The sequence below is a fragment of the Gracilinanus agilis genome, chromosome 4 (genome assembly GCF_016433145.1).
Source record: "Gracilinanus agilis isolate LMUSP501 chromosome 4, AgileGrace, whole genome shotgun sequence".
NCBI classification, from domain to species: Eukaryota; Metazoa; Chordata; class Mammalia; order Didelphimorphia; family Didelphidae; genus Gracilinanus; species Gracilinanus agilis.
In genome coordinates, this window is record NC_058133.1 from 226,305,711 (window position 1) to 226,328,299 (window position 22,589).

Genomic DNA, 22,589 nt, shown 5'->3' on the forward strand with positions numbered 1-22,589 from the left:
AGAATTTGCAAAATTTCTGTTCATGTAGGCCAGATGGCCCTTTAAGTCTTTACTCTAGTTTGTCCCTGGCTCTTGGTACTTGTGGCTGGGATGTGGCTATCTTCACTTCACAGTAAAGTGCTATGAGGGGGTAAGAGAAGTTGTACCCAACTCACTCTATGCACAAATACTCAACCACTGTCTACTTTGGCAGGAGACTATACAGGGTTCAAAAGACTACTTGTCACCAACTTCTAGAGTCATGCTCCTCACAAAGAGGTATCAGGTTGAATAATCCCAGGAAATAGGATGCCCCAGACTCATCCATGTCAGGATCTCCATTCAGGGTTGGGAGGAGCAGGAGCCAAATTAGAGCTTTGGCAAAAACCAGGGCACTGGTGAACTGAATGCTCCCTCAGACATCCACCAGCCTGGCCCACCCTGCCCTCTCCTTCATGAGGCCCCCTCCTTTGCCCACCCTGGGGACACAGGAAGGGAGAGAGTCACTCCTGACTGTCAGCAAAGACAACACAAATTACAAGGCACAGCCAGCTCCATTTGTGGTCCAACTGAGTAATTTCAGAAAGTTAAACCAGTGAGGTCGTGTGGGTGGGACACCTCAGTGGCTTTGAGAAAGCCCAGTGGAGCCGGGCCTAACTAAAGGGTGAAGGAGCTGATTGTAGCTTTCTTCAGACCCAGAGGAGGCGTACCATTTGCCAAACTTTCCACTAACAAAACAGCCAGACTCCTTTCTATTTGCCTGCTTTGGCTGCCAGAGGAGAGACAGGTGACCTGAAATGGAGAGTAGTGGGAAGAACAAAGAAGGATAAAGGGAAGAGACCCATTTTTCTCAGGAGAGGTTTGCTTCAAAGAGGGGGTTTGGTGCTGGCCCATTTTAGGCCTCTGGCACCCAAGACTCTGCAAAGACAAAGAAAATGAGCCTTGTCCTTGCTCTGTACTCTTTAGTTCCCAGAACCTCTTTCTTGCCTCCAACAAGGCTTTTGCTATTTGTTTTCAGCTGCTCTGATATGAGACTCGCACATGCCCAGCTTGCTTTCCTGACAACTCTGGAGGAAAAGGGTGATTTGAGGAACCATATTTTCCATCCTCTCCTATAATATCACCTTCCCATATAAACCCACACATTGGAATGTCTTCTAGTCCTTCTCTTTTAGAGGTGATGTTCACCCCAGCCTCAAGTCCTCATTGGACTGTTTTTCCCAGGCCTCCACTGCTAGAAATGGATTTCCAGGCTTGGGTAAGAGGAAATAAACAGACACTTCCCACTTCCTAAGGTTTTGAAGAAGGGGCAGCTCCTTTCATCAAACTATTCTAGTTTATTTCCAGATCATCTACACTTCTTTCACTCTCACAGTACAATGAACTCAAGGCCAACTTAGGGCCTCTTTCTGACACATAGTTTTTGTCTATGTGTACATGTGCTCCTTACCCCCAACATATACTCTCTCCAGACTCTGAGTACCTTCTCTAAATACTTCTCATCTGGCCAGATCCTCTGCAAATAGCCAATCAATAAGAATTTTCCTTTTTCTTTTTTTTGTTTAAACCCTTACCTTCTGCCTTGAAGTCAATACTGTGTATTGGCTCCAAGGCCAAAGAGTGGTAAGGGTAGGCAATGGGGGTCAAGTGACTTGCCCAGGGTCACATAGCTGGGAAGTGTCTAAGGCCAGATCTGAGAATTTTTCTTTTTTAAAACCCTTACCTTCTGTCTTAGACTTAATACAGAGTATCAGTTCCAAGGCAGAAGAGTGGGAAGGGCAAGGCAATTAGGGTTAAGTGACTTGTCCAGGGTCACACAACTAGGAAGTGTCTGAGGCTAAATTTGAACCCAAGACCTCTCATCTCCAGGCATGGCTCTCTAGCCATAAAGCCACCTAGCTGCCCTACAACAAGTATTTCTATAGTACCTACTATGTACCCAGCAATATGTGACACATGATCAATTACAGCCTAAGAAACCATTTATTTTTTTCAGAGTTGCTCTGGCCCCTGTCACCTTAGCAGATCTGGCTAAAAGAGCTGGCAAAGGCCCACATAAAGATGATTCTTAGGTTGGTAACCAAGGCCCCTGGGGTCTCTAAAACTAACCTTTCCAAAGCCACAGCTAGCTTCCCAGCCATTGTGGGCAACCAGTGTTAAGAGTTTTTCATAACAGAATGCTAGGCGCCAGGCTGCCCCCCCATGGCCACAGAGCCCACATTCCTAAAAGGCCAGAGAGTCAGCTTCTGTTCTTAGGAGAGGATAGGAGAAGAGAGACATTGCTCCCGAGGCCTGAGGCCTGCCTCTCTACCCACAGAGACGGCCCATGTGGAAAAGGTCTGAGAGGCTGGGCCCAGTTCAGGAACAGCAAAGGCCAAACTGGTACGTGGCAGGTTGGAATTTTGAACTCTTTTCAGGTCCTTTCCCTATAGGAAATCAAAAGGTCTGACTGATGACCTATAAAGTCCTTAGGATTTAAAGGGAAGATATCATCATATGGACTTTTAAACATCTCTAGTTGAGCCATATATCTGAATTAAAGGATAGCATAATGGATAAAGTATTGTCTTATAATTTGGAAGAGATGGATTCAAGTCTCATTTCTGCCATATGCTTTCTGGGAACTCTGGGCCACCCACCCATAGGGTCCTAGTCAACTTTCAGAGACCTTAAGTTGTAGAGTAGGTGCTGTTCAATATTGGTAAAGGAAGTTCCTCACTGGGAGCTCCCTTGACTGATGACATCACAAGTCAGATAAAAAAAAAATACACAAGCAACTGAATGATAATTCTATCACTGGGGACATCTCAGCAGAAAAACCAGTGCTTTATTTGACATTTGGAACTAAAACACAGGACAAAAAAGGGTAGGAAAGAAGGCAGCGTTTAAATCTGAAATGCAAATGAAGGCACTTGGCCTTTCCCCTTAGCATCCTATAAGCTATACATTCTCACTTCATTTATTTATTTATTTTTCCCTTTTTTATTTCTTTAATTAATTATTTTACAGTATTTTTTCCATGGTTACATGATTCATGTTCTTTCTCTCTCCTCCTGGAGCCAACGAGCAATTCCACTGGGTTGTACATGTATCATTGTTCAAAACCCATTTCCATATTGTTACTATTTGCAATAGAGTGATCATTTAAAGCCAATATCCCCATGTGATCAATCATATGTTTTTCTTCTGTGTTTCTACTCCCACAGTTCTTTCTCATAAGTCCCTCAGAATTGTCCTGGATCACTGCATTGCTGCTAGTAGAGAAGACCATTACGTTTGATTGTGCCACCGTATATCAGTCTCTCTGTCCAAAGTTCTCTTGGTTCTGCTCCTTTCACTCTGCAACAATTCCTGGAGGTCTTTCCAGTTAACATAGAATTCTTCCAGTTCATCATTCCTTTCAGCACAATAGTATTCCATCATCATCAGATACCACAATTTGTTCAGCCATTCCCCAATCATTTTCCAGTTTTTTTTGCCACCACAAAGAACGCAGATATGAATCTTTTTGTTCACATATTTTTCCCTATTATCTCTTTGGGGTACAAACCCAGCATATATTCTCACTTTAACTGCCAAAGGACTCAGGCCTTTTGAAGCAACTAGAGTGAAAATACCCGACTTTTCTAGCAGAAACAAGAAGGTAACTTTGGGGTATAGTGGAGATACTAGGAACCAAGAAGACCAGGGTGGTTCAAATTCTACTTATTTCATTTGCTGGCTGTTTGATTTGAGGCAAGTCACTTAGTCACTTATTCTCTTTGAATCTCAGTTTCCTCATCTGTAAAATGAGAGGGCTGGACTAGATGACATGCCTTCTGGCTTTACAACTATGATAATATAATCCTTTGAACATGAAGAAGTTTGCCAGTAGCTCTTTGAGTCTTCATACAGAAGATATCATCTGAGCTGTCTTTCCCCGCCTAAATCCTTACCTTTTGTCTTAGAATCAATACTAAGGCAGAAGAGTGACAAGGGATAGACAATTGGGGTTAAATGACTTGCTCAGGGTCACACAGCTAGGAAGTGTCTAAGGCCAAATATGAACCTAGGCCCTCCCATCTCTACACCTAGCTCTACCCATTGAGTCACCTAGCTGTCCCCTGCGCTGAGTCTTAACGGAAACCAGGGATTCCAAGAAGTAGAGTTGAGGAAGGACAGCTTTCTAGGTATATCAGACAGCCAAGGTCGATGTAGTGCTATTCAATGTGAGGAATACCAAGAAGATTAACATGAATGAGTTGTAGAATGAATGGAGGGGAGTATCATGGAATAAGGCTTGAAAAGTAGAATGGGGCCAAGCTATTTATCAAATTTATATTTAATCCCAAAGGTAATAGGGAACTTCTACAGAGTTGTATTGTTTGTTTGAGTTAAAGGAATGTCATCAGACCTATGCTTTAGGAAAATCATTTTAGCAACTGTGTGGAATATGGGTTAGAGACTGAGGTAGGGAGATAAATCAGGAAACTTTTACATATAAACCCATTAGTTTGTACTAGTTTAGTGGCAATGAGAGTAGAGAGAAAGGGATAGATGATATTGTGGAAGAAAATGATATTGAGAACGTGGGTCTCTGGAACTATAATTACACCCTGAATAGAAACAGGGGAGTTTCAGACTCATGAATTTTGAGGAAAGGATAAATTCTTTTTTGGAAATGTATGAAAAATAAATTTCCAAATAACCAATTACATTTATCTGATTAAACTCATCAACCAGTTGGTGGTATGCCTTAACACTCCTACAAATCTATAATGTTATCAACATAAATAATGCCTTGTTATCCCATGTGATCCTGTCTATATTCTCCGATGAAGCTTCCATTAGGGATTGACCTAACATGCTAGATGCTATCCCTTCCTCTAAGTCTTTTTATATTTAATTGAAATTATCTTTTCAATTGTAAGTATAATGTAGTTCAGTTTCATGTAAATTTACACAACAATGATTAATGATGTCATGCATTGCCCTTTCTGGGGCAAGTGGTAGAACTGAGACAGAAATGAGAATTTACTTGAAACATAAGTCCACAGAAGTTAGTAAGACCACCACCTGCAGGTTTGTTTGTTGTTTTTTTTTAAAACCCTTACCTTCCATCTTAGAATCAGTACTGTGTATTGGTTCTAAGGCAGAAGAGTGGTATGGGCTAGGCAATGGAGGTCAAATGACTTGTCCATGGTCACACAGCTGGTAAGTGTCTGAGGCCAGATTTGAACCTAAGACCTCCTGTCTCTAGGCCTGGCTCTCAATTCACTGAGCTACCCAGCTGTCCTCCCCTACCTGCAGGTTTTAACTGCTTCCAGGCTTCCACAACTGCTAGAGGTTATTTTGCATCCCAACTGAGAAAAGAATATTTGAGTTTTGTTCTTTTTAAATGTGAGTTTAGATCTATTTTTTTAAAAATTACAGATGAATCTTTCTTCCTTCCAAAACAAAGGTTCTTAACATAGTCTAGGAATTTATTTTTAAAATATTTTTATAACGGTATTTCAAGTGCTTAGCACAGTAACTGGCACAAGGAAGGTTTTAATATATATTTATTGACCACTTAACAATAAATGGTTTTCCTTATAATCCTATTTTATGTATTTAAAAATAGTATTCTGATCAGAGATCCAAAGGTTTCCTGTCAAGGAGGTCCATGGTACAAAAAAAAAAAAAGTTTAAGAACTCCTGCTTTAAAAGAAGTGACTAACAAAGTTTCCCAGGAACTTGATGGTAGTTTGAAACCAAATCCAATATGACTACCTGAATCAAGAGTCAAGAGTATGACAAAAGATGTCACGTAGTGTATATGTTTAATGAGTTGAAGCAAATCAGTCAGATAATTTGTAACTTCTCCCCTTTGCAAGTGGAATATATATATTTTAATTCTCAGGGAATAAAGCTCTTTCTATCTGCCAATTGATTATTTTCAGGCCCCAGAAGATTTCTGCAAAGCAAACCAGGCCTTAGTTCAGAAAAGACTCTTACAAAATCATGTGAAGCCCAGAGCTCAGTAGCACACCAGAAACAAGAAGGGTAAGGCTAAATGAGTAACTTTGCTAAGGCTGCCAGAAAAAGCCAGATCACCTACTAGTCACAGGGCTGGATAGACACCCTAGCCACGGATGAGTCTAATCATACCCTACAAGAAGGGGAAGTCTGTGGCATTTCTGATAGGAAACACCACTTTGACTCCAAATATGAGAGTCAGAGGCCAAAAGACACATCATGAGTCAAGGAGCTTCAAACATGAGCCCTTGGCTTTGGATAATCTCCCAGGAAACAAGATTTTTAGCAAAATGAGAGGAATGGCTAAGGAGAAGATATACTTGATCTCAGCAAATAGAACAACCTTCAGAAGTACAAAACTATGGGAGCTAGAATTAGAAACAGGATTTGAGCAAGAATGCCAAGAGTTGAACTGGGTCTTCTTTCCAAATGCTGAGTAAAAGGCACATAGGTTCCTAGGGCCTAGAGGATTCAGCAGGTAGGATCAAGAAAGCTACACCCTAACAAGATTATTTGCTCAAAGGTATGGAATACATTAGCCACACTCAATTTTATTTCATCTTTCAGATCTGTGTTCTGGGCTTGTTTACTTCTGATCCTTTGCCTGGCAATCTGGTTCTGATTTTAAATTCCTTTGCCCACTGTTCTGTAGTCACTGAAGTTTATTATGACATCTATCCTAGGTAGATTTATGGGGAAGTCTTTGGAGCTAAGATGCTTAGAAATATCATTGAAAATAAAAGAATACTGATAAATGACAATGGAAAAGCTTCAGTGCTTTAAGTGCACAGGATCATCAACTTAGGATGAGACCTTAGAGAACATCAAGATACACCAATTCGCTTTATAGACAAGAAATCTAGTTCTTGACTCTAAATTATGCAAATTCAAGATTGTTAGAATGCATCTGTAAGCCTGAACAGTGTTGCAAGGTTGCAGCAGAAGCTTTTTGCTTTTGCAAATTCAACTGTAGCAGCCCTGACAGTTAGAAGTTTCAGAATGTTCACAGAAAAGCAGTTGGAGCCTGGGACTATAAACAGTCCTGAAGCTCCAACTGAGGGGCTTTTTTTGGCTTTTGGCTTCTGCCTTGGCCTGTGTTTATTGTCTTTGGGACATTTGGACCTAGCCTGATTTCTCTGGACCTCTCCCTGATCTCTCCATTTACATCCCTCCTGTTTTCCCTGAATTTCCCCATTGGGTCCTGGGAGAAAGGGTGGTCTTGGTGGTTGGACATCATGGGTTTAGCTTCTGAGGGCAAGAAGGATATCCTAAATCAAGCCACCCCCTTATTTAGTGATCTGATAAATACTTTTAATTCAGGGCAGTGAAACTTCCTGTCTGGGAGAGCTGGCCTCTCTCAGTCTGACCCTCTCCTGTGACCCTTCCCCCAGCATCAGTTTTCTCCCTAGCAGCAGTTACAAAACCATGAAACCCTCTCTCCCTCAACTTATCCCTGCCATCAATAAACCCCCTTGGTTACCTATACAAAAGCCTCTGGTGAATCATTGTATTGAATATTAAGGCAAAGGGTGAAGAGGGAAGAAGTTACTTTCCTTTTTATTTCTTGAGGGAAATCTAGGCATCTATCTTGGGCAGGAAGTACCCAGTCAAGACTTCCTGCAGACATTCAGTTTCACTGGCAGGGAGGAGCCTTCTTGACTTCTCCCTCAAAGGACTTTAGAAATTAACAAGTGTAACCCTATAGTCAGATCTAAACATTTCTGGCTGACCCAATTACTTTTGTATCATAGAGATACCTTCCCTGCCTGAAGAACCCAGTCTATTTCCTCCCAATACCCTCTGTCTCTAGTCTCAGTGATTAGCCTGTTTGAGCAGTCCCTCCTATATCCCATTCATTCCCTTACCTTCCTATATACTCCCATTCAATCCCTTCATTACTAACCTAACCCCTTTACTCCTCCAAATACTAAGATTGTCTATTCATTCCCTTACCTTCAGCTATCCCCCATTATCCCTCCTCATATCAACATTTTGCCTTACTTCTTCATAACAGCAAAATATTCCAGATAAAAGTATAGTAAGGAATTCCAGCATCAATAGCAAATTCAACAGAAGACGGGAGTTGTCAAAGGTATAACTGCTCTTGCACCCTGAAGGATGGAAATAGGGGCATGATATTTGGAAGGCTAAGGAACTTTTTAGTTACAGGGCCAAGGTTTTCAAGGGAACTGGAATAAAGAAAACTAACTCAGGTAACTGAATTTATTGGAGAGGTAGGAAATAAATTAGGCAATCCAAGCTGCAGGATATAGTAAATGTTAAGAGAGATGTGGTTGCTGAGTGATGGTGATAGATTTTTTTTTTAAACCCTTGTACTTCAGTGTATTGTCTCATAGGTGGAAGATTGGTAAGGGTGGGCAATGGGGGTCAAGTGACTTGCCCAGGGTCACACAGCTGGGAAGTGACTGAGGCCGGGTTTGAACCTAGGACCTCCTGTCTCTAGGCCTGACTCTCACTCCACTGAGCTACCCAGCTACCCCTGGTGATAGATTTTAATAGTGGTGGTGGGGTATGAACTATATTAGAAATGTCAATTCTTTCCCTATGTCAGATAAGAGAAAAGCCAGTCTCACAGAGGCTGTAGTCTCTTTAGAAGGACTGTGAGATGAAAACCAGAATAAAGATGAATTGGAGAAGTGGGTATTTCCAGAGGGCAAAGTAGAAAGGAAAGACAGAGGAAGAAAGGGTCTAAGGGAGATCATCAGAGTGGACAGTAGCTGGCACATGCAACCTGCTGATCCTTTACTAATCACAGGCGCCCTTAAAGGGCATAGTTTTAAGGGCCAAGTAGTAAATAAGGAGGTAGTCCATCTCGATAGAATGGGGTTGATGGCATCCTAGGAACAGAAGGACCAAGAGGTGTGTAATAGGTAACCTCTGGGAAGAAGATGGAGACCAGCTTGAGTGACAGATCGTCGGTTATAGAATTTAGAATTTACCCAGATGGCATGAGTCAAGGGCAAAAGACAGTTGAGACCACCACCATAAAAGCCCAGGGGCAGAAGACTTCAGGGTCTCATTTTTGAGAAGGGCTCATTGGTGGTGAAGGGTGGGTAGGCCTATACACCTGCATATCCAGCACCTGTACCTGACTGTTTCATAATATCAATTGACCTATTACTGAACAATGCTGAGAGATAAACATCAACACCTGCTATTAAGAAGAATATCACAATCCCTTCCTTTCAGTTGGTCTAGACCAGGGGTCAGCAACGTATGGCTCTCGAGCCATATCTGGCTCTTTTGAGGGCCAGATATGGCTCTTTCTGCAGAAGACATTTTCAGGCACTGTTACAGGAGCACGCACTGTTACAGGAGTGCACACTGTGAGCAATGTACGGCTCTCACGAAATTACATTTAAAAAAATGTGGTGTTTATGGCTCTCACGGCCAAAAAGGTTGCCAACCCCTGGTCTAGACCATGGCTGGGTCTGACCAAGGTCTGGGAGGGAAAGAAGCCTCTCCAGCCCGCTGCCAACTTATTACTTATTAATTAGCCTAATAACTCCCATAGGTTTAGTATAGCCATCCCCAACACCACTTTCTTTATCCTGAATCCTACCCCCTTTGAGTTTATAGTATTAAAACCTTTGAAATATACCTCAAGTGAAGACTGATATCTTTCCAAGAGCAAGTGAATAATTACAGCCAAAGGGGAAAGGGAAATTTACCTAAATCACAATCATTTGGTGTTATCCAACCCAATACCAATAACTATCTTTACCCTCTAACCCAGTGATTCCCAAAGTGGGTGCCACTGCCCCCTGGTGCGTGCTGCAGTGATCCAGGAGAGCGGTGGTGGCCACAGGTGCATTTGGGGGCGGTGAATAAGGGGGCAGTGATAGTATGTGACAGGGGGCGCTAAGTAATATTTTTTCTGGAAAGGGGGCAGTAGGCCAAAAAAGTTTGGGAACCATTGCTCTAACCCAGGGGTCGGCAACCTTTTTGGCCGTGAGAGCCATAAACGCCACATTTTTTAAAATGTAATTTCGTGAGAGCCATACAGTGCTCACAATGCGTGCTCCTGTAACAGTGCCTGAAAAAAATTGACTTTATGGCTCCTGCAGAAAGAGCCATATCTGGCCCTCAAAATAGCCAGATATGGCTTGAGAGCCATACATTGCCAACCCCTGCTCTAACCTAACCCCAAGCCAAGTAACCAGAGGAGCTGTGTGAACAATATACAGCTTCTCACATCATAACTTTGCCTTGGACACTGTTTATAGGGTCAAGTGCTTAGCTGAGCTGAACATTCATAAGCCCTGGTGATCATCAGCATACCTTGGTGGTCACTCAGGCATCCCTATCCTCACTCAGCCTAGCTCCATTTACCATCTAGGGATCTTGGGCCACCTTCATCAGGCCCATCTTACAGAAGCACCTTACCACCATTTATAACAGTTTTTGGCGTAGTCAAAGGGAACAGAAACCTAATAGGTGTGGGAAAGATGGCTCTAGCACGGTTCTCATTCTTTGTTACTAGCTTCACCCTGCTTATTTGGTCAGTGATGCAGGGGGATTACAGGCTTTAGTTTGAAGTTATACCTGACTATTGCCTGAAATTATTACTGATATATGACTCATACAAGTGGCTGGCAGTGACAACGGCAGAATTTATATCCTACCTGCCTACAATGGGAGCAATTATAATATCTGTTCAAGGACTATGGGCAATTAAAAAGATCTTTGACTTAGTCTGGTGTACAAATACAAATACAAATGAGGAATTGTTATAGGTTATGAAGGAACATATTAAACAACTTATCGAAATAAACAAAAAGATAAGAGAGGACCAAGTCCTAGACTCACGCACCATCATGCAGCTAGAGGTTATAGAAAAATCCCACAGCCAAGCTACTGCTAATCTTCCCAAACCCATGGCAACTTTAAAGACCATCTCTGCAAATGATAAACAAACTGAAACAGATCTGGTTGGACCCAATATTGTCTCTTTGTTCCCCATAGTGGACCAGACTCACATTAGGCCGGAAGGGAATAGTCCATATGAAAACCTACAAAGCTTTCATGGCCCAAGATCTAGAAGTGCTCAGAAGGAGGTTCCCTAAATATTTTCTATCACCATATAAATCGATGAAAGAATTAAAGAGAACCTTTGACCTTTTTAACCCTAACTTCACAGATCTTGAATTTTTGCTGGATGAATTCTATACACCATCCGAAAAGGCAAGGTTCCTTGAAGAAACCAGGACTAATGAAAATCTAACTTCCTGGCCAACAGAGCACCAAGACTTGGAGGTTTTCTCCACGCAAATATGAGATATTTGCTCCAGTGCAGAACTGATCTATTGAAGGCATTAAAAATACATGCAAAAAGGCCTTATGCCTGGAACAAATATGAAAAATTAAAGCAGGCAGAAGATGAACATCCTAGCCTATTTCTAGATGAATTAATTAAGGGAGCAGAAAATTTATTAGGGTATCGTCATGATCAGGCTGCTGAATCCCTACAACATATTAGGAGGCAGTTCATTAAGGGCACAACAATCCCAATCCAAATCTACTTCAGGCAGAACCATCCTCAGTCGGAGACTCTCTCTCTTGAAAAACTGAGACAACACACAACTTACATATATGACTCTAGGAACAAGGAACAAAGAGCAATGAATGAATCAGAATCAGAGAAAGACAGGCTGATTTCTGACCTCAAGAGGCAGTTAAGAGATGCAAAAAGAGAGAAAGAGAGGGAGGAGATAAAAAATTTAGCTCTGCAAGCTGGGAGGGGACAGAGTCAGACTAGACAGACTGAAACATACTCAAACCCTAGAAGGAACTCAAACAGCAATTGCAAATGTTACCTGTGTGGAAAAGCAGGCCATGTAATTTGTTATTGTAGGTTCAAGAAGCAAACTGATTTTAATAACACAAAAGGAAACAAAGATACTACAAGGAGAACATTTTATAACACTAAATGAGGCAACAGGTCAAACCAAAATGAAGAAAGCAATGAACATAGCAAGTGTTGTGAACACAACTGCAAGAAAAACTCCCAGACTCCATCTCTTGGTGAAACGCAAACATATTTAAGATTAGGAACGAAGCTGAAACACACAAGAAACTCAGAAGCTAACATATTAAGCTCAGACATATGTCACATTGAGAAAGAGAGCAATAAGACCAAAGGGAACCAAGATAGAAATGAGAGAGAGACAGAATTGATATGGTTAGGCATGAGTGATAATGGGTACACTGCATATGAAGATAAAAATAGGCAAAAGACTGCTATAGACATAGAAATGTGGAGGGGCATTTCCCAAATGAAAAGAGAAATCTTTGGGATTGTACACAGCTTAGCTGAACAAACCCAGCTGACACATTCCTCATGGAAGAATGGGGATGTGACCCAGAGAGGCACTGAACTGAATAGGAGTAGTGGCAGCTCACAGCCAGCTGGCTCATCAGAAAAACCTCTTCTGGGGAGTAGTTTTATGTCAGGTAGCAACCAAGAAGCTATCCTGAATAAAGACATTCACAGGGATATACAGAGTGGCCAAAGAAATTGTACATATGTAACCCTGAATGAGCTGTATTCCACAGGAAAGCAACTTTACACTTAAGCTCACTCATAGAACAAAGTATCCAGAGAAAAGCCTTACCAATAGTGACAGACGTTTCAGTAACCCCACACAGTAAAAAAGTCTTACTTTAAAACAGGTTGTTTAGGGGAAAGATTCTCAAACCAAGCTAACACCTAGTACAGCTCTTGAAAGAACTGAGGCTGGTTTACTCAAACATTCTTGTGAACTGACAGAGACCAAACAGCTTAGATTTTACCATCAAACAAGCTCAGAGTTAGAGAAGAGAGAATCTGAGACAGAGGGAAGGGGAAATATTACATTAAATTCTCACCCAGACCCTGTCAAAGAGAAAACTTACACTCCTCTGACTTTGAAAATGAAAGACCAGTTTCTAACTGAAGTTCTCTGTCAGCCACGGGAAAAAAGCCGGACAGTTCCTGAAGATTCTATCAGAGGCAGCATTGCCAGGGTGACACAGGAGCCGGTGGGGGAGGCTGAAATGGAATGTCAGAGCTTAGTGCTGCAGGGGGCAGTCAATCCAGGTCAAGCCAGATAACGTATATCTCCGACTATACTGACAATGGAATCTGATACCAATGATATTCAACTAAACATAGAATCAAACCTAAATTTACAACAAAACCAATTGCTTTCCTTGCAAAAGAATAATATCATAACTGAGCCAATTATTAGCATTGAGGTCAATGGGAAGATTCTAGATGGACTTGTGGATACAGGGGCAGAATGTTCCGTTTTAAAATAAATGCCATATGATTGTGAACTTCAAGGTAAAGTGCAAGTGCAAGAGATTCAGGGGTTTCTCAATTAGCACCAAAATTCAAACCTAAAATGGTGAAATTGGGACCCATCCAGTTTGATGACTCCTTTCTCTTACTACCATCCTGTCCAAATAATCTAATTGGAAGGGACATCCTACACAAATTAACTACAACCATTTATTGTGAACCAAAATGGTGAAATCTATTTGCATCTACTGAAGAGATCCCTGAATCATCACCCATTGCTATGTAAAATTCTATATTACTATAGAATGGAGGAGGAATCTGATTTACAACAAGATAATATCTACAAGATTCCTGACATGATCCCAAAAGACAACAGGGCTAAACAAATCAACTGATGTGGGAAGAATCTTATCTGCCAAACCTGAAAGATTCAAGTCAAAGGAGGAATACCACCTAGAATTCCTCAATTTAAACTTAGCAAAGAAGCAGTGGACAGTATCAGTCCAATAATAAAAAGTCTCCTAGAACAAGGAATACTAGTCCACGGCTTTTCAGAATTTAACACTCTCATCATGCCAATTAAGAAAGCAAAATTAGATGCTGAAGGGACGTCTCAGTGGAGAATGGTTCAAGACCTGAGGGCTATCAGCAACTATGTGAAGAGAACACATGCTGTTGTACCTATTTCATCTGAGATCATAGCTGACATACCAGCCCAAGCTAGGTGGTATACAGTCATTGATCTGTCATCAGCTTACTTCTCTGTCCCAGTGCACAGAGACAGCCAGAAGCTGTTTGCCTTCACATGGGAAAGAAAAACTTTAATGTGGAGTTGTCTTCCACAAGGATTCGTCGATAGCAGCTCAATATTTTGTCAAATCTTGCAAAGGGACTTAGAATCCATTTCTTTCAATGACAGCAAGATGATACATTATGTAGATGGCATCCTACTAATGTCACCAACAGGAGACATATGCCAAAGAGACAGTATTCGTTTTATCATGATTAGGGATACCTAAAGCTGAAGATGATAATATAGCATAGAGCTTTTAGCTTTTCTATTGCATATATATGTTCTCTGTTGAGTTTCAGTGGTTGTGTGACATTGTTCCTGATTAATTCTGTCAACGGTTTTGTATGATGGAATAATCTGGGATCCAATGCCTGCAGAAACTTGTCATGCTTATAATTGCTTTCAGTTGTTTGTGTAACAGGTGAGAAGTCCTTTGGTTCAAGTAGCATGAGAGAGGTGAAACTGTCATAAAACTATGATGTTATATATTTTACTTGGAAGCAGGGGGATCCTCCAGCTGCCACAGTGGTAATTCTGAGTCCTGGGATAGAAGTGACAGAGTTCTTTCCTAGTCCCTATGGAAAGAAGCAGCCTGTCCAAAAAGGTCTCTAAGGGGGTAAATAGTCTGTATTTTCCCCTTAATGTTCCTCTGAGGAAGAAGGGAGAGCTCTTGGTGGGTGAGCCAGGGAATGTAAAGAATTAAAATTTAGGAGTTTGACTAAAATATGAGAATTCTAAAGTAATACTGTAGTTGCTGATTAAAAAATTTTATAGCTCAAGTCAAGTGACTTTTTAGTAGCTTTTATTTACAAAGAGGTGGAAAGAGTGAAAGTAGAGAATGTAAGAAGAGGGTGGAGAAAATGTGTAGCCTATCACATTAAATGTTGCTCTAGTGTCTGGCTCAGCCCAGGCAGGGATCATTAACCCTCAGTGACAGGACCCAGTGATGTCTTATACAAAGGTTCCACCAACCTCCAGGAGAAGGAGGCCTCTCCGGAACTAATCTCTCCAGAATCCAGGAAGGGAAGGCCAGCTACTCACTCACCCAAGACAAAATCCAAAGGAGAAGATCCAGGAGCAGTCCTCTAAGAAGCAGTCCAAGAGCCAAGGTTCCAAGTCGAAGCCGAGGTCCAAGTCCAAAGCCACCTCCAAGAGGCAAGTCACCAGCCAAAGCTCCAAGCCAAAGACCCCTGGGCAGGAAGTTCAGGACTTTTTATAGTCCTATTTCCATGTCACTTCTTGTCCCTTTCTCTCTTCACAGGGGCCAATCACAGCTTCAGGGCAGTGTCTGTGGGATCCACCTCTCATCCTCTGAGGGTGTAAACTCTTATCAAAGGATTCACAAGTTTCTGACGGATTGAGTTAAAAGGATGGAGCTCTTTAAGTAAGTGACTTATGAATTCTATTACTTGATGGCTAATAAAGTGTTAAGTAGGGATTTCTTGATTGATTAACTCAAAATAGACAAAGAGAATAAAGAATTCCCTTTCAAAACAATAGTGGTGTCAGTATTTGGTGAACTTCAATATTATTTAAATCCTTAATAATCCTTAATAAGAGGTTTATGACCTCTTAGTCACTTTACTGGAGTTGATTTAGATGCATGATGAACTACTGCCTGTTCCAGAAGATTCATCCTCTGTGCTGTGCCTTTAATATTTCTGGAAATACTCTGGCTCACTGTTTATCATCACCAACTTGTATTAGGAGTCCTGCTGTGAAATGTAAAGATGTATCATCACCCACCACATAGACAAGACCATTGAGATTTGTGATTTCATTATTCCAAAGAAGAGCAAAAGTCTAAGATTTCCGGCTTTTGTTCTACCCCACTTTACTACCTAGGCCAGAGAGTTGAACAAAAAGCCCAGCAAGCATTATTTTCAGGGCATCCTAATCAAATAGTTCATTAGTTTCATCTCACAGGATGGAAAGCAATACATAAGGTCAAAGCATCAAAAAGAAACACAAAGACCTCTGGGATCTGCTTGCAATAATATAAGGGAGTCAAGCACAAATACCAGCTCCTAAGTTTGGGAGACAGGGACAGTGCAGAGGGACACTTTTGACTGCTGCCATGGGAGAGGAAGAACTTGGGAAAGGAGGGCATAAATTTCTCCCTTTGTCCTTAATACTTTAAAAATGAGATTTGTTCTTCTTATGAAATGCCCAGTGCTGGATAGCTTTTTCTTATCTTGAAATAATTTTTTAAAGACAAAAAAAAATCATAAAAAATAAAAATGAAGAATAAAATGAGAGAAGCAGGCAGGAGCAAGGAGACAAGAGATAGACTCTGACTCTTCTTCATCTCTTTTTCTCCAGTGCAATTAGTTCAAATCCATTTGATCCCTACTTGCCTGATTTGTGAAAGGGATATGGCAAGTTGGGCTCCTATGAATGGAGAAGAAGTAGCAAATGTGGGGGGCATGGGGGACTGGAAAGCAAAGCAGGGGAAATAGGAGAAGGGAAGAGGAGAAGCTAAGGCAGGGCTTGGGGCCACATACCACTAAAGAATGAAGGAATGGTTTGCTGGCTGCTCCCCACTCCAAGATATGAGCCACCTGTCCTGGCATAAAGAAGAGATGAAGGAGATATACACAATTCTTCCCAGATGAGGCTTAAGTCTATAGTAGTCCAATTCTCAACAGTACTTTAGTTTCTGAGGGTAGAAGAATAGAGGTGACTGAAGAGGGGAACATGGTATCCATGGGGTACCTGCTAACTCCTACTCCAGCATTCACGGGTCCAGCTTCATGGGCTTTGATATGCTCTAGTTATTCTTTTTTTTTTTTTTTAAACCCTTACCTTCCATCTTAGAATTAATACAGTATAATGGTTCTAAGGCAGAAGAGTGGTAAGGGCTAGGCAATGGGGATCAAATAACTTGCCCAGGGTCACAGGTAAGGAGGAGAGGGTGGCAAAAAGAAAATGAATCATATAAAATATGGAAAAGGAGAGAAAAGAGAGCTCATGGCAAATAACCTCAATTTTTTCTATAAAATACAAGGCAAGGTTTTTTGCTGAGAAGATGGCGGGAGGGGAAGCCATGAGATGTGAGGAATAATAAAAAGGTTTGGAAGAACTGATGTGTAGAATGAGATAGTGAGTTGATAAGCAACAGTGAGGGCCCAGCTGAAGTTGTATATCATAAATCTGTAGTGAACACAAATAGAATAGTTGCATAATTTCCCCCAACTTCATTTATCAGGATATGTGTAGGTGTGAAGGATGTAGATGGTAGGAGTGATACAAGGCTTAGCAGGACACAATCAATATATAAGAGGGCTAAGGATTCAAGAGAACACTGTAGAATAATTTTGATTATATTAAATAAAAAAGTTTCTGTACACTAATGTGACCAAAATTAGAAGGGAAGCAATAAATTGGGAAACATTTTTTATAACAAAAACCTCTGACAAAGGTCTAATCTCTCAAATCTATAAGGAGCTAAGTCAATTGTTCAAAAAATCAAGCAATTCCCCAATTGACAAATGGTCAAGGGACATGAATAGGCAGTTTTCATATAAATAAAAACTATCAATAAGCACACGAAAGTGTTCTAAATCTCTTATAATTAGAGAAATACAAAAGAAAACATCATTGAGGTATGTAAAATTCAAGATAAAAAAAATTTTTCTGAGAGAAATTTCAGGAAAAGAAGCTTGCTAACTCCCCAAAATCAAGAAAGTGAACTTTTTGAAGAAAGCGGCATAAAGAAGCCTGCAGAAACCACACACTGCATTAAAAGATCCAGAATGAACTTTGGGATGTAGTGAATCGAACTGAAGGGGGTTGAACACATTTACTCTGAATATAAAATCTTATGCCAAAAGGGATTGTCCCTGGGGGCTTTTTGTCAACGCGCCTACCAATCTTTGGCTTTTCTCTCTTTCTTTTTTATTCTCCTCTTATCCCCAAATTATTATAATTTCTTCTTATAAAGTACACTATTATATGCACCTCTGGTAAGAGATCTTTAGAGATACAAGCTGGTTATGTGAAATGATTCATTGGGGAGACTAGGCATGTAAATCTGGGAGATTTCAACATGCATGTCTCCCAAAGAATCACAGAGGGGAGTGTGTAAAGGGAACCTTTTCCTCCCAGGACCATGAACTTTCTCCTCATCCAAGCCAGCCCATTAGTGGCCTGGAACTAGGGGTTATGGGTCTGGGTCAGAGAGACTTTGATTGTTCCTGAGATGTGGTAGACCAATGCAGAGGGAAAGGATGTGACACGGAGAAGGAGGTCTATAAAAATGAGACTATAGAGGAGGCCGGGCTTTTTTCTCTGGAGATTTTTGGTTGGGAGCTTGTCTGTGATTTGGTATTGGTGGCTGGCATGAAAGACACTCTTGTTGACTGTTAAGATTAGGGTGGCAGTCTAGGAAATATTTTTTCTATTTTCTTCCCTCCTTATTTCTTTCTTACTTACACAAAAATATTCATAGCCACACTCTTTGTGGTGGCAAAAAATTGGAAAATGAAGGGTTATTCCTTGTTTGGGGAATGGCTGAACAAATTGTGGTATAGGATAGTGATGGAATACCACTATGCTTTAAGGAATGATGATCTGGAGGATGTCTATATGAACTCAATGAATTGATGCAGAGTCAAATGAGCAGAACCAGGAGAACATTGTACACAGAAAGTAAAACAATGTGTAACAATCTAATGTAATGGACTTTGCTACTAGTAGCAATGCAACAAGCCAGGACACTCCTGAAGGATGTATGGGAAAGAATGCTAACCACATTGAGAAAAAGAACTATGGGAATAGAAATGCAAAAGAAGAACATATGACATTACTTACCACATGTATATGTGAGTATGTGATTTGGGGTTTAGGAATTGTTTGTCAGCTCTGAGGGGCAGGAGGAGGAAGAGGGGAGGGAAAGAAAATGAATCATGTAAACATGGGAAAACACTCAAAAACAAATAAATAAATAAATAAAAAGAAAACACTATAGAGTTGAATTGATTTATTTTAGTGACCCTTTAGGGTCATGATGGGGAAAAAATTAAATGAGTAGAAAGTGCATGAGAGACAGCCTGGGAGAGAGCTAAGAGGTCCTAAGAATGGAGGTTACAGTATGGATGAAGTAGGATTTGGCAAGAGAATATGGAAGGAGAAGTAGAAAATCAAAAGATTAGTCAGAAAATGATACTTCAAAATTCTTAATCATGGGAATATCTATATTTACGCATGGCTGAAGTAGGAAAGAGGCACACTTCATGGGAAGTAAGTAGATTGAGGACTGAGCAATTATGGTGTTTAGGGAGAGTCAGTTGAAGTCCCTGAGTATGAGGGGAGGAATGCGGAGAGAAAAATTGTGAGCCAGGTAATGAATTCATTGAGAAAGGAAGGGGAGTGACTTGGAGGTTGATAGATAATTGCTACTAGAATTTGGGTGGTAGATATCTATTATATGAACCTTAAAGGAGAAGTTGAGTGATGGAAGTGGGGGAGAACCTAGAACTGACAATGGGAAGCAAAGAGTATTCCAACTCATCTAGGCCAATGATTTGAAATAAATCAGTGAATAAAGCAGTCAGTACTGGAAAAGGTAGTCAAAGACACCCTATCATCAAAAGAAAGCCAAGTTTCTATGATAGCTAGAAGATGGAATGAATGGGAAAGGAAAAGATTTAGAATGAAGGGAAATTCATTACCTGTGGAATAGGTAACACAGGACAGAGTGGAAAGTATAGGTAGTGATTTGTTTGAATTCTGAGATGAGAAGGTTGAGAGGAAAGAAAATAAGGAGTTGGTGAATAGGGTTTGGATGACAACCTGCAGGGGTTCAGAATCACTGAGATGTATGGGATATGAACCAGGTATGAGAATATTCATTGAGTGGAAAGTGCTACTATTCTTCTCAAAAGAGACCAGGGATCAGGAATATTTTAAGTCCCTGGGGGAGTTGGTGCTCTCTTAAGCAGGATCACCAGAAGCTGTTTTGCTTGTTCACACATGACTGTGCCATAGAATCATGGCATGAGGCTCAGCTTGGTGCCTGCTTTCACGCCTTCCCATTTCTGAACATAGTTGGCTGGTATAATGCCCTCTTAGCCAATCTTATTTTTGGCCTTGCATCAGTTGGGCTAGCTACTTGGGATAGGAACTATGGTGAGCACATCCCTCTTGCTAAAGGGCAGATCTGGCTCCACTGTACTATGTAAGTTACACCTGGCAATGCATTCTGTACTAGATGGCCAGATGGCCTGGATCATCAACATTTCTGGAGTTCTGAGGTCTTACTCTCATGAGAACAATCTATCATATTACTGAGTATTGATTTACCTCCCACCAGAGACAATGGGCTGTAGGACAGTCTATGCTCCTCAGGGCTTAGGAGAAGCAAGGGATCTCAAGGGGAGGGGAATAAAAAAGCACAAGTGGGGAAAATTAGGAAGGGAAGAATGAAAGTGTCAAAGTAGGAAGAGGGAAGGAAAAAGGATGAGTGATTGGACCATGGAACAGCCCAGGTCAGTTAGGGGGGAGAGTAGAGAGGAAGAGGAAAAGAGCTCTTGGGGAAGGAGCATGTAACAATGTAACCATGGCAAGACAGTGGAGAGTTCCGCTTTCTAATGCACTGCATCTACTACTGAAGACAACAGAGATGAAGGTGAAGAGGAGAACACAAACTCTTGGGAGTGTAGTGGCTCCCAGTATTCTAAACATGTATAGGCAGCAGCAGCCAAAGAGTGGAAGAACACTGAAGATGGGGGAAGAGTATAGGAGGAAAGGGCTGAATTTATGGCTGTGAAGCCATCCAATGGTAACTGACCCTAACCTGGAAAGCACAATCCCCCTAAACATATTTAAATGGTATTAAGTCCTCTAGAAGAGCCTAAAAACTTATAACTATGAGGATGGTATGTGATAGGGCCAATATCTATTAGGCTCTTCTACCTTTACCCCCTTCCCTCACAAAAAGATATTAGTTTTCCTTATATGGTAATAAAGCTGTCCTTGGGACCCAAATGGCCGCTGTCTCCTTTGAAGCAGCTTCTTGGTCACCTAAGGACATAAAATAAGAGCCTCTCCAACTTGGTGGATGTCTGACAGGGCTAAACCTATGGACTCCGAGTGCCACTGAATGTTGCTGAATATTCTTGCTGTGTTAGAACAAAGTAAAACTTATTTTCAAAAACTGTTTTATGATTTCTTGGTGTCCCTTTTGCCACAAGACTGAACCTGAATTAACAAGGTGCTGGTGTCAGGTACAACCTAACCCTTGTGATCTTGGGCAGTCACTTATGGGGGAAGGTTGGGCCCAATGGACTTAAAGGTCTCTTCTGGTACTAACTCTGTGATATTATGACCTTATAAAATAAAAAAAAAATAGAAGATAATAGGCAAGATGAGCTAATGTTACAAGTTACAAACTGCCAAAAAGAAAACCCAGAAAAGGGAAAGTAATCCCACAACAATTCTAAGTAGAACATAGAAGGGGGAAAAATGGTTTGGTCATAAGAACTATAAAATTACCAGGAAGAAATGGAGCCAGAGTTTTAAAATGAAGAACTATGTACAGAAGAGGGAAATGGGAGTAAAGGATTAAGAGAAAAAATAGCTTAGAGTTGAAATTGAAAAATGTTATCCAGATAATGGATTTCCTGAGAATTAAAATGAATTAGACAGAACTCAGTAACTCCATGAAACACTGAGAAATAGAATGAAATTCAAACAGAAGATATAAGGTATCTAATACCAAAAATGACTGACCTGGAAAACTGGTCAAGGAGGTAAAATTAAATCATCTTTACAATCCCTGAAACTCCCATATAATAAGAAGGAAAAAAGAAGGGGAGGTGTCCAAAGACCATATTCAAGAAATCGTACATGAAAATTTCCTGGATTTTCTACAGCCCAGGAAAAGTGAAAATAGAAAGAATTTATCATTATCAGTTGACCACTAAAAGAAAGCTCCAAATAAAAGTTACAAGATCTGCCATAATCAAAATCAATGTCAAAGAAAAAATTATAAGCAGCTACTACTAAGCTCATAGGGAAAAACAAACTTTTATGGCAGAGCAAATTTTCAAGTATTCCTGAAGAAAAGGACAAAGCTAAGTGGGAGCTCTGAAATGCAAAGGAATAAAGAGAAATCTAGAGGAGATTGGGCAATTGAGCAAATAGAAAAGGCTAAACAATAAAGGGCTAACATTCTAATACAGGGTGAAGAGAAAAATGCTTCTTCTAGAATTCTAATAACTTTAAGAATCACAAATAGAGAATTAAGTAAGGCAAAAGGAAGGATTGGGGAAGTACTTTGGTTCTATTTTGAGAGTTTTGGGAAAAAAAGAAAAAAGAAAAAAACACTGGGGAAAAATAAGGAATAAGAAAGGATTATATACCAATATTTTTCACAAGTGAGAAAGTATATATAAATCAAGAAAGGGGCAAGGGAAGCAGTCATCACATGAACTTCAAATGCATTTGAACAGGACAAAAGAGATTGAACACACACACACACACACACACACACACACACACACACACACACACACA

The 22,589-nt window shown here is 40.7% G+C and overlaps 1 protein-coding gene across 1 annotated transcript in view; it reads right to left on the reverse strand.

Annotated features, from left to right (window-relative positions):
• ASPSCR1 (ASPSCR1 tether for SLC2A4, UBX domain containing) overlaps nucleotides 1-22,589 on the reverse strand; it is a 163,374-nt gene that overhangs the window by 22,202 nt on the left and 118,583 nt on the right. The window lies entirely within an intron of this gene.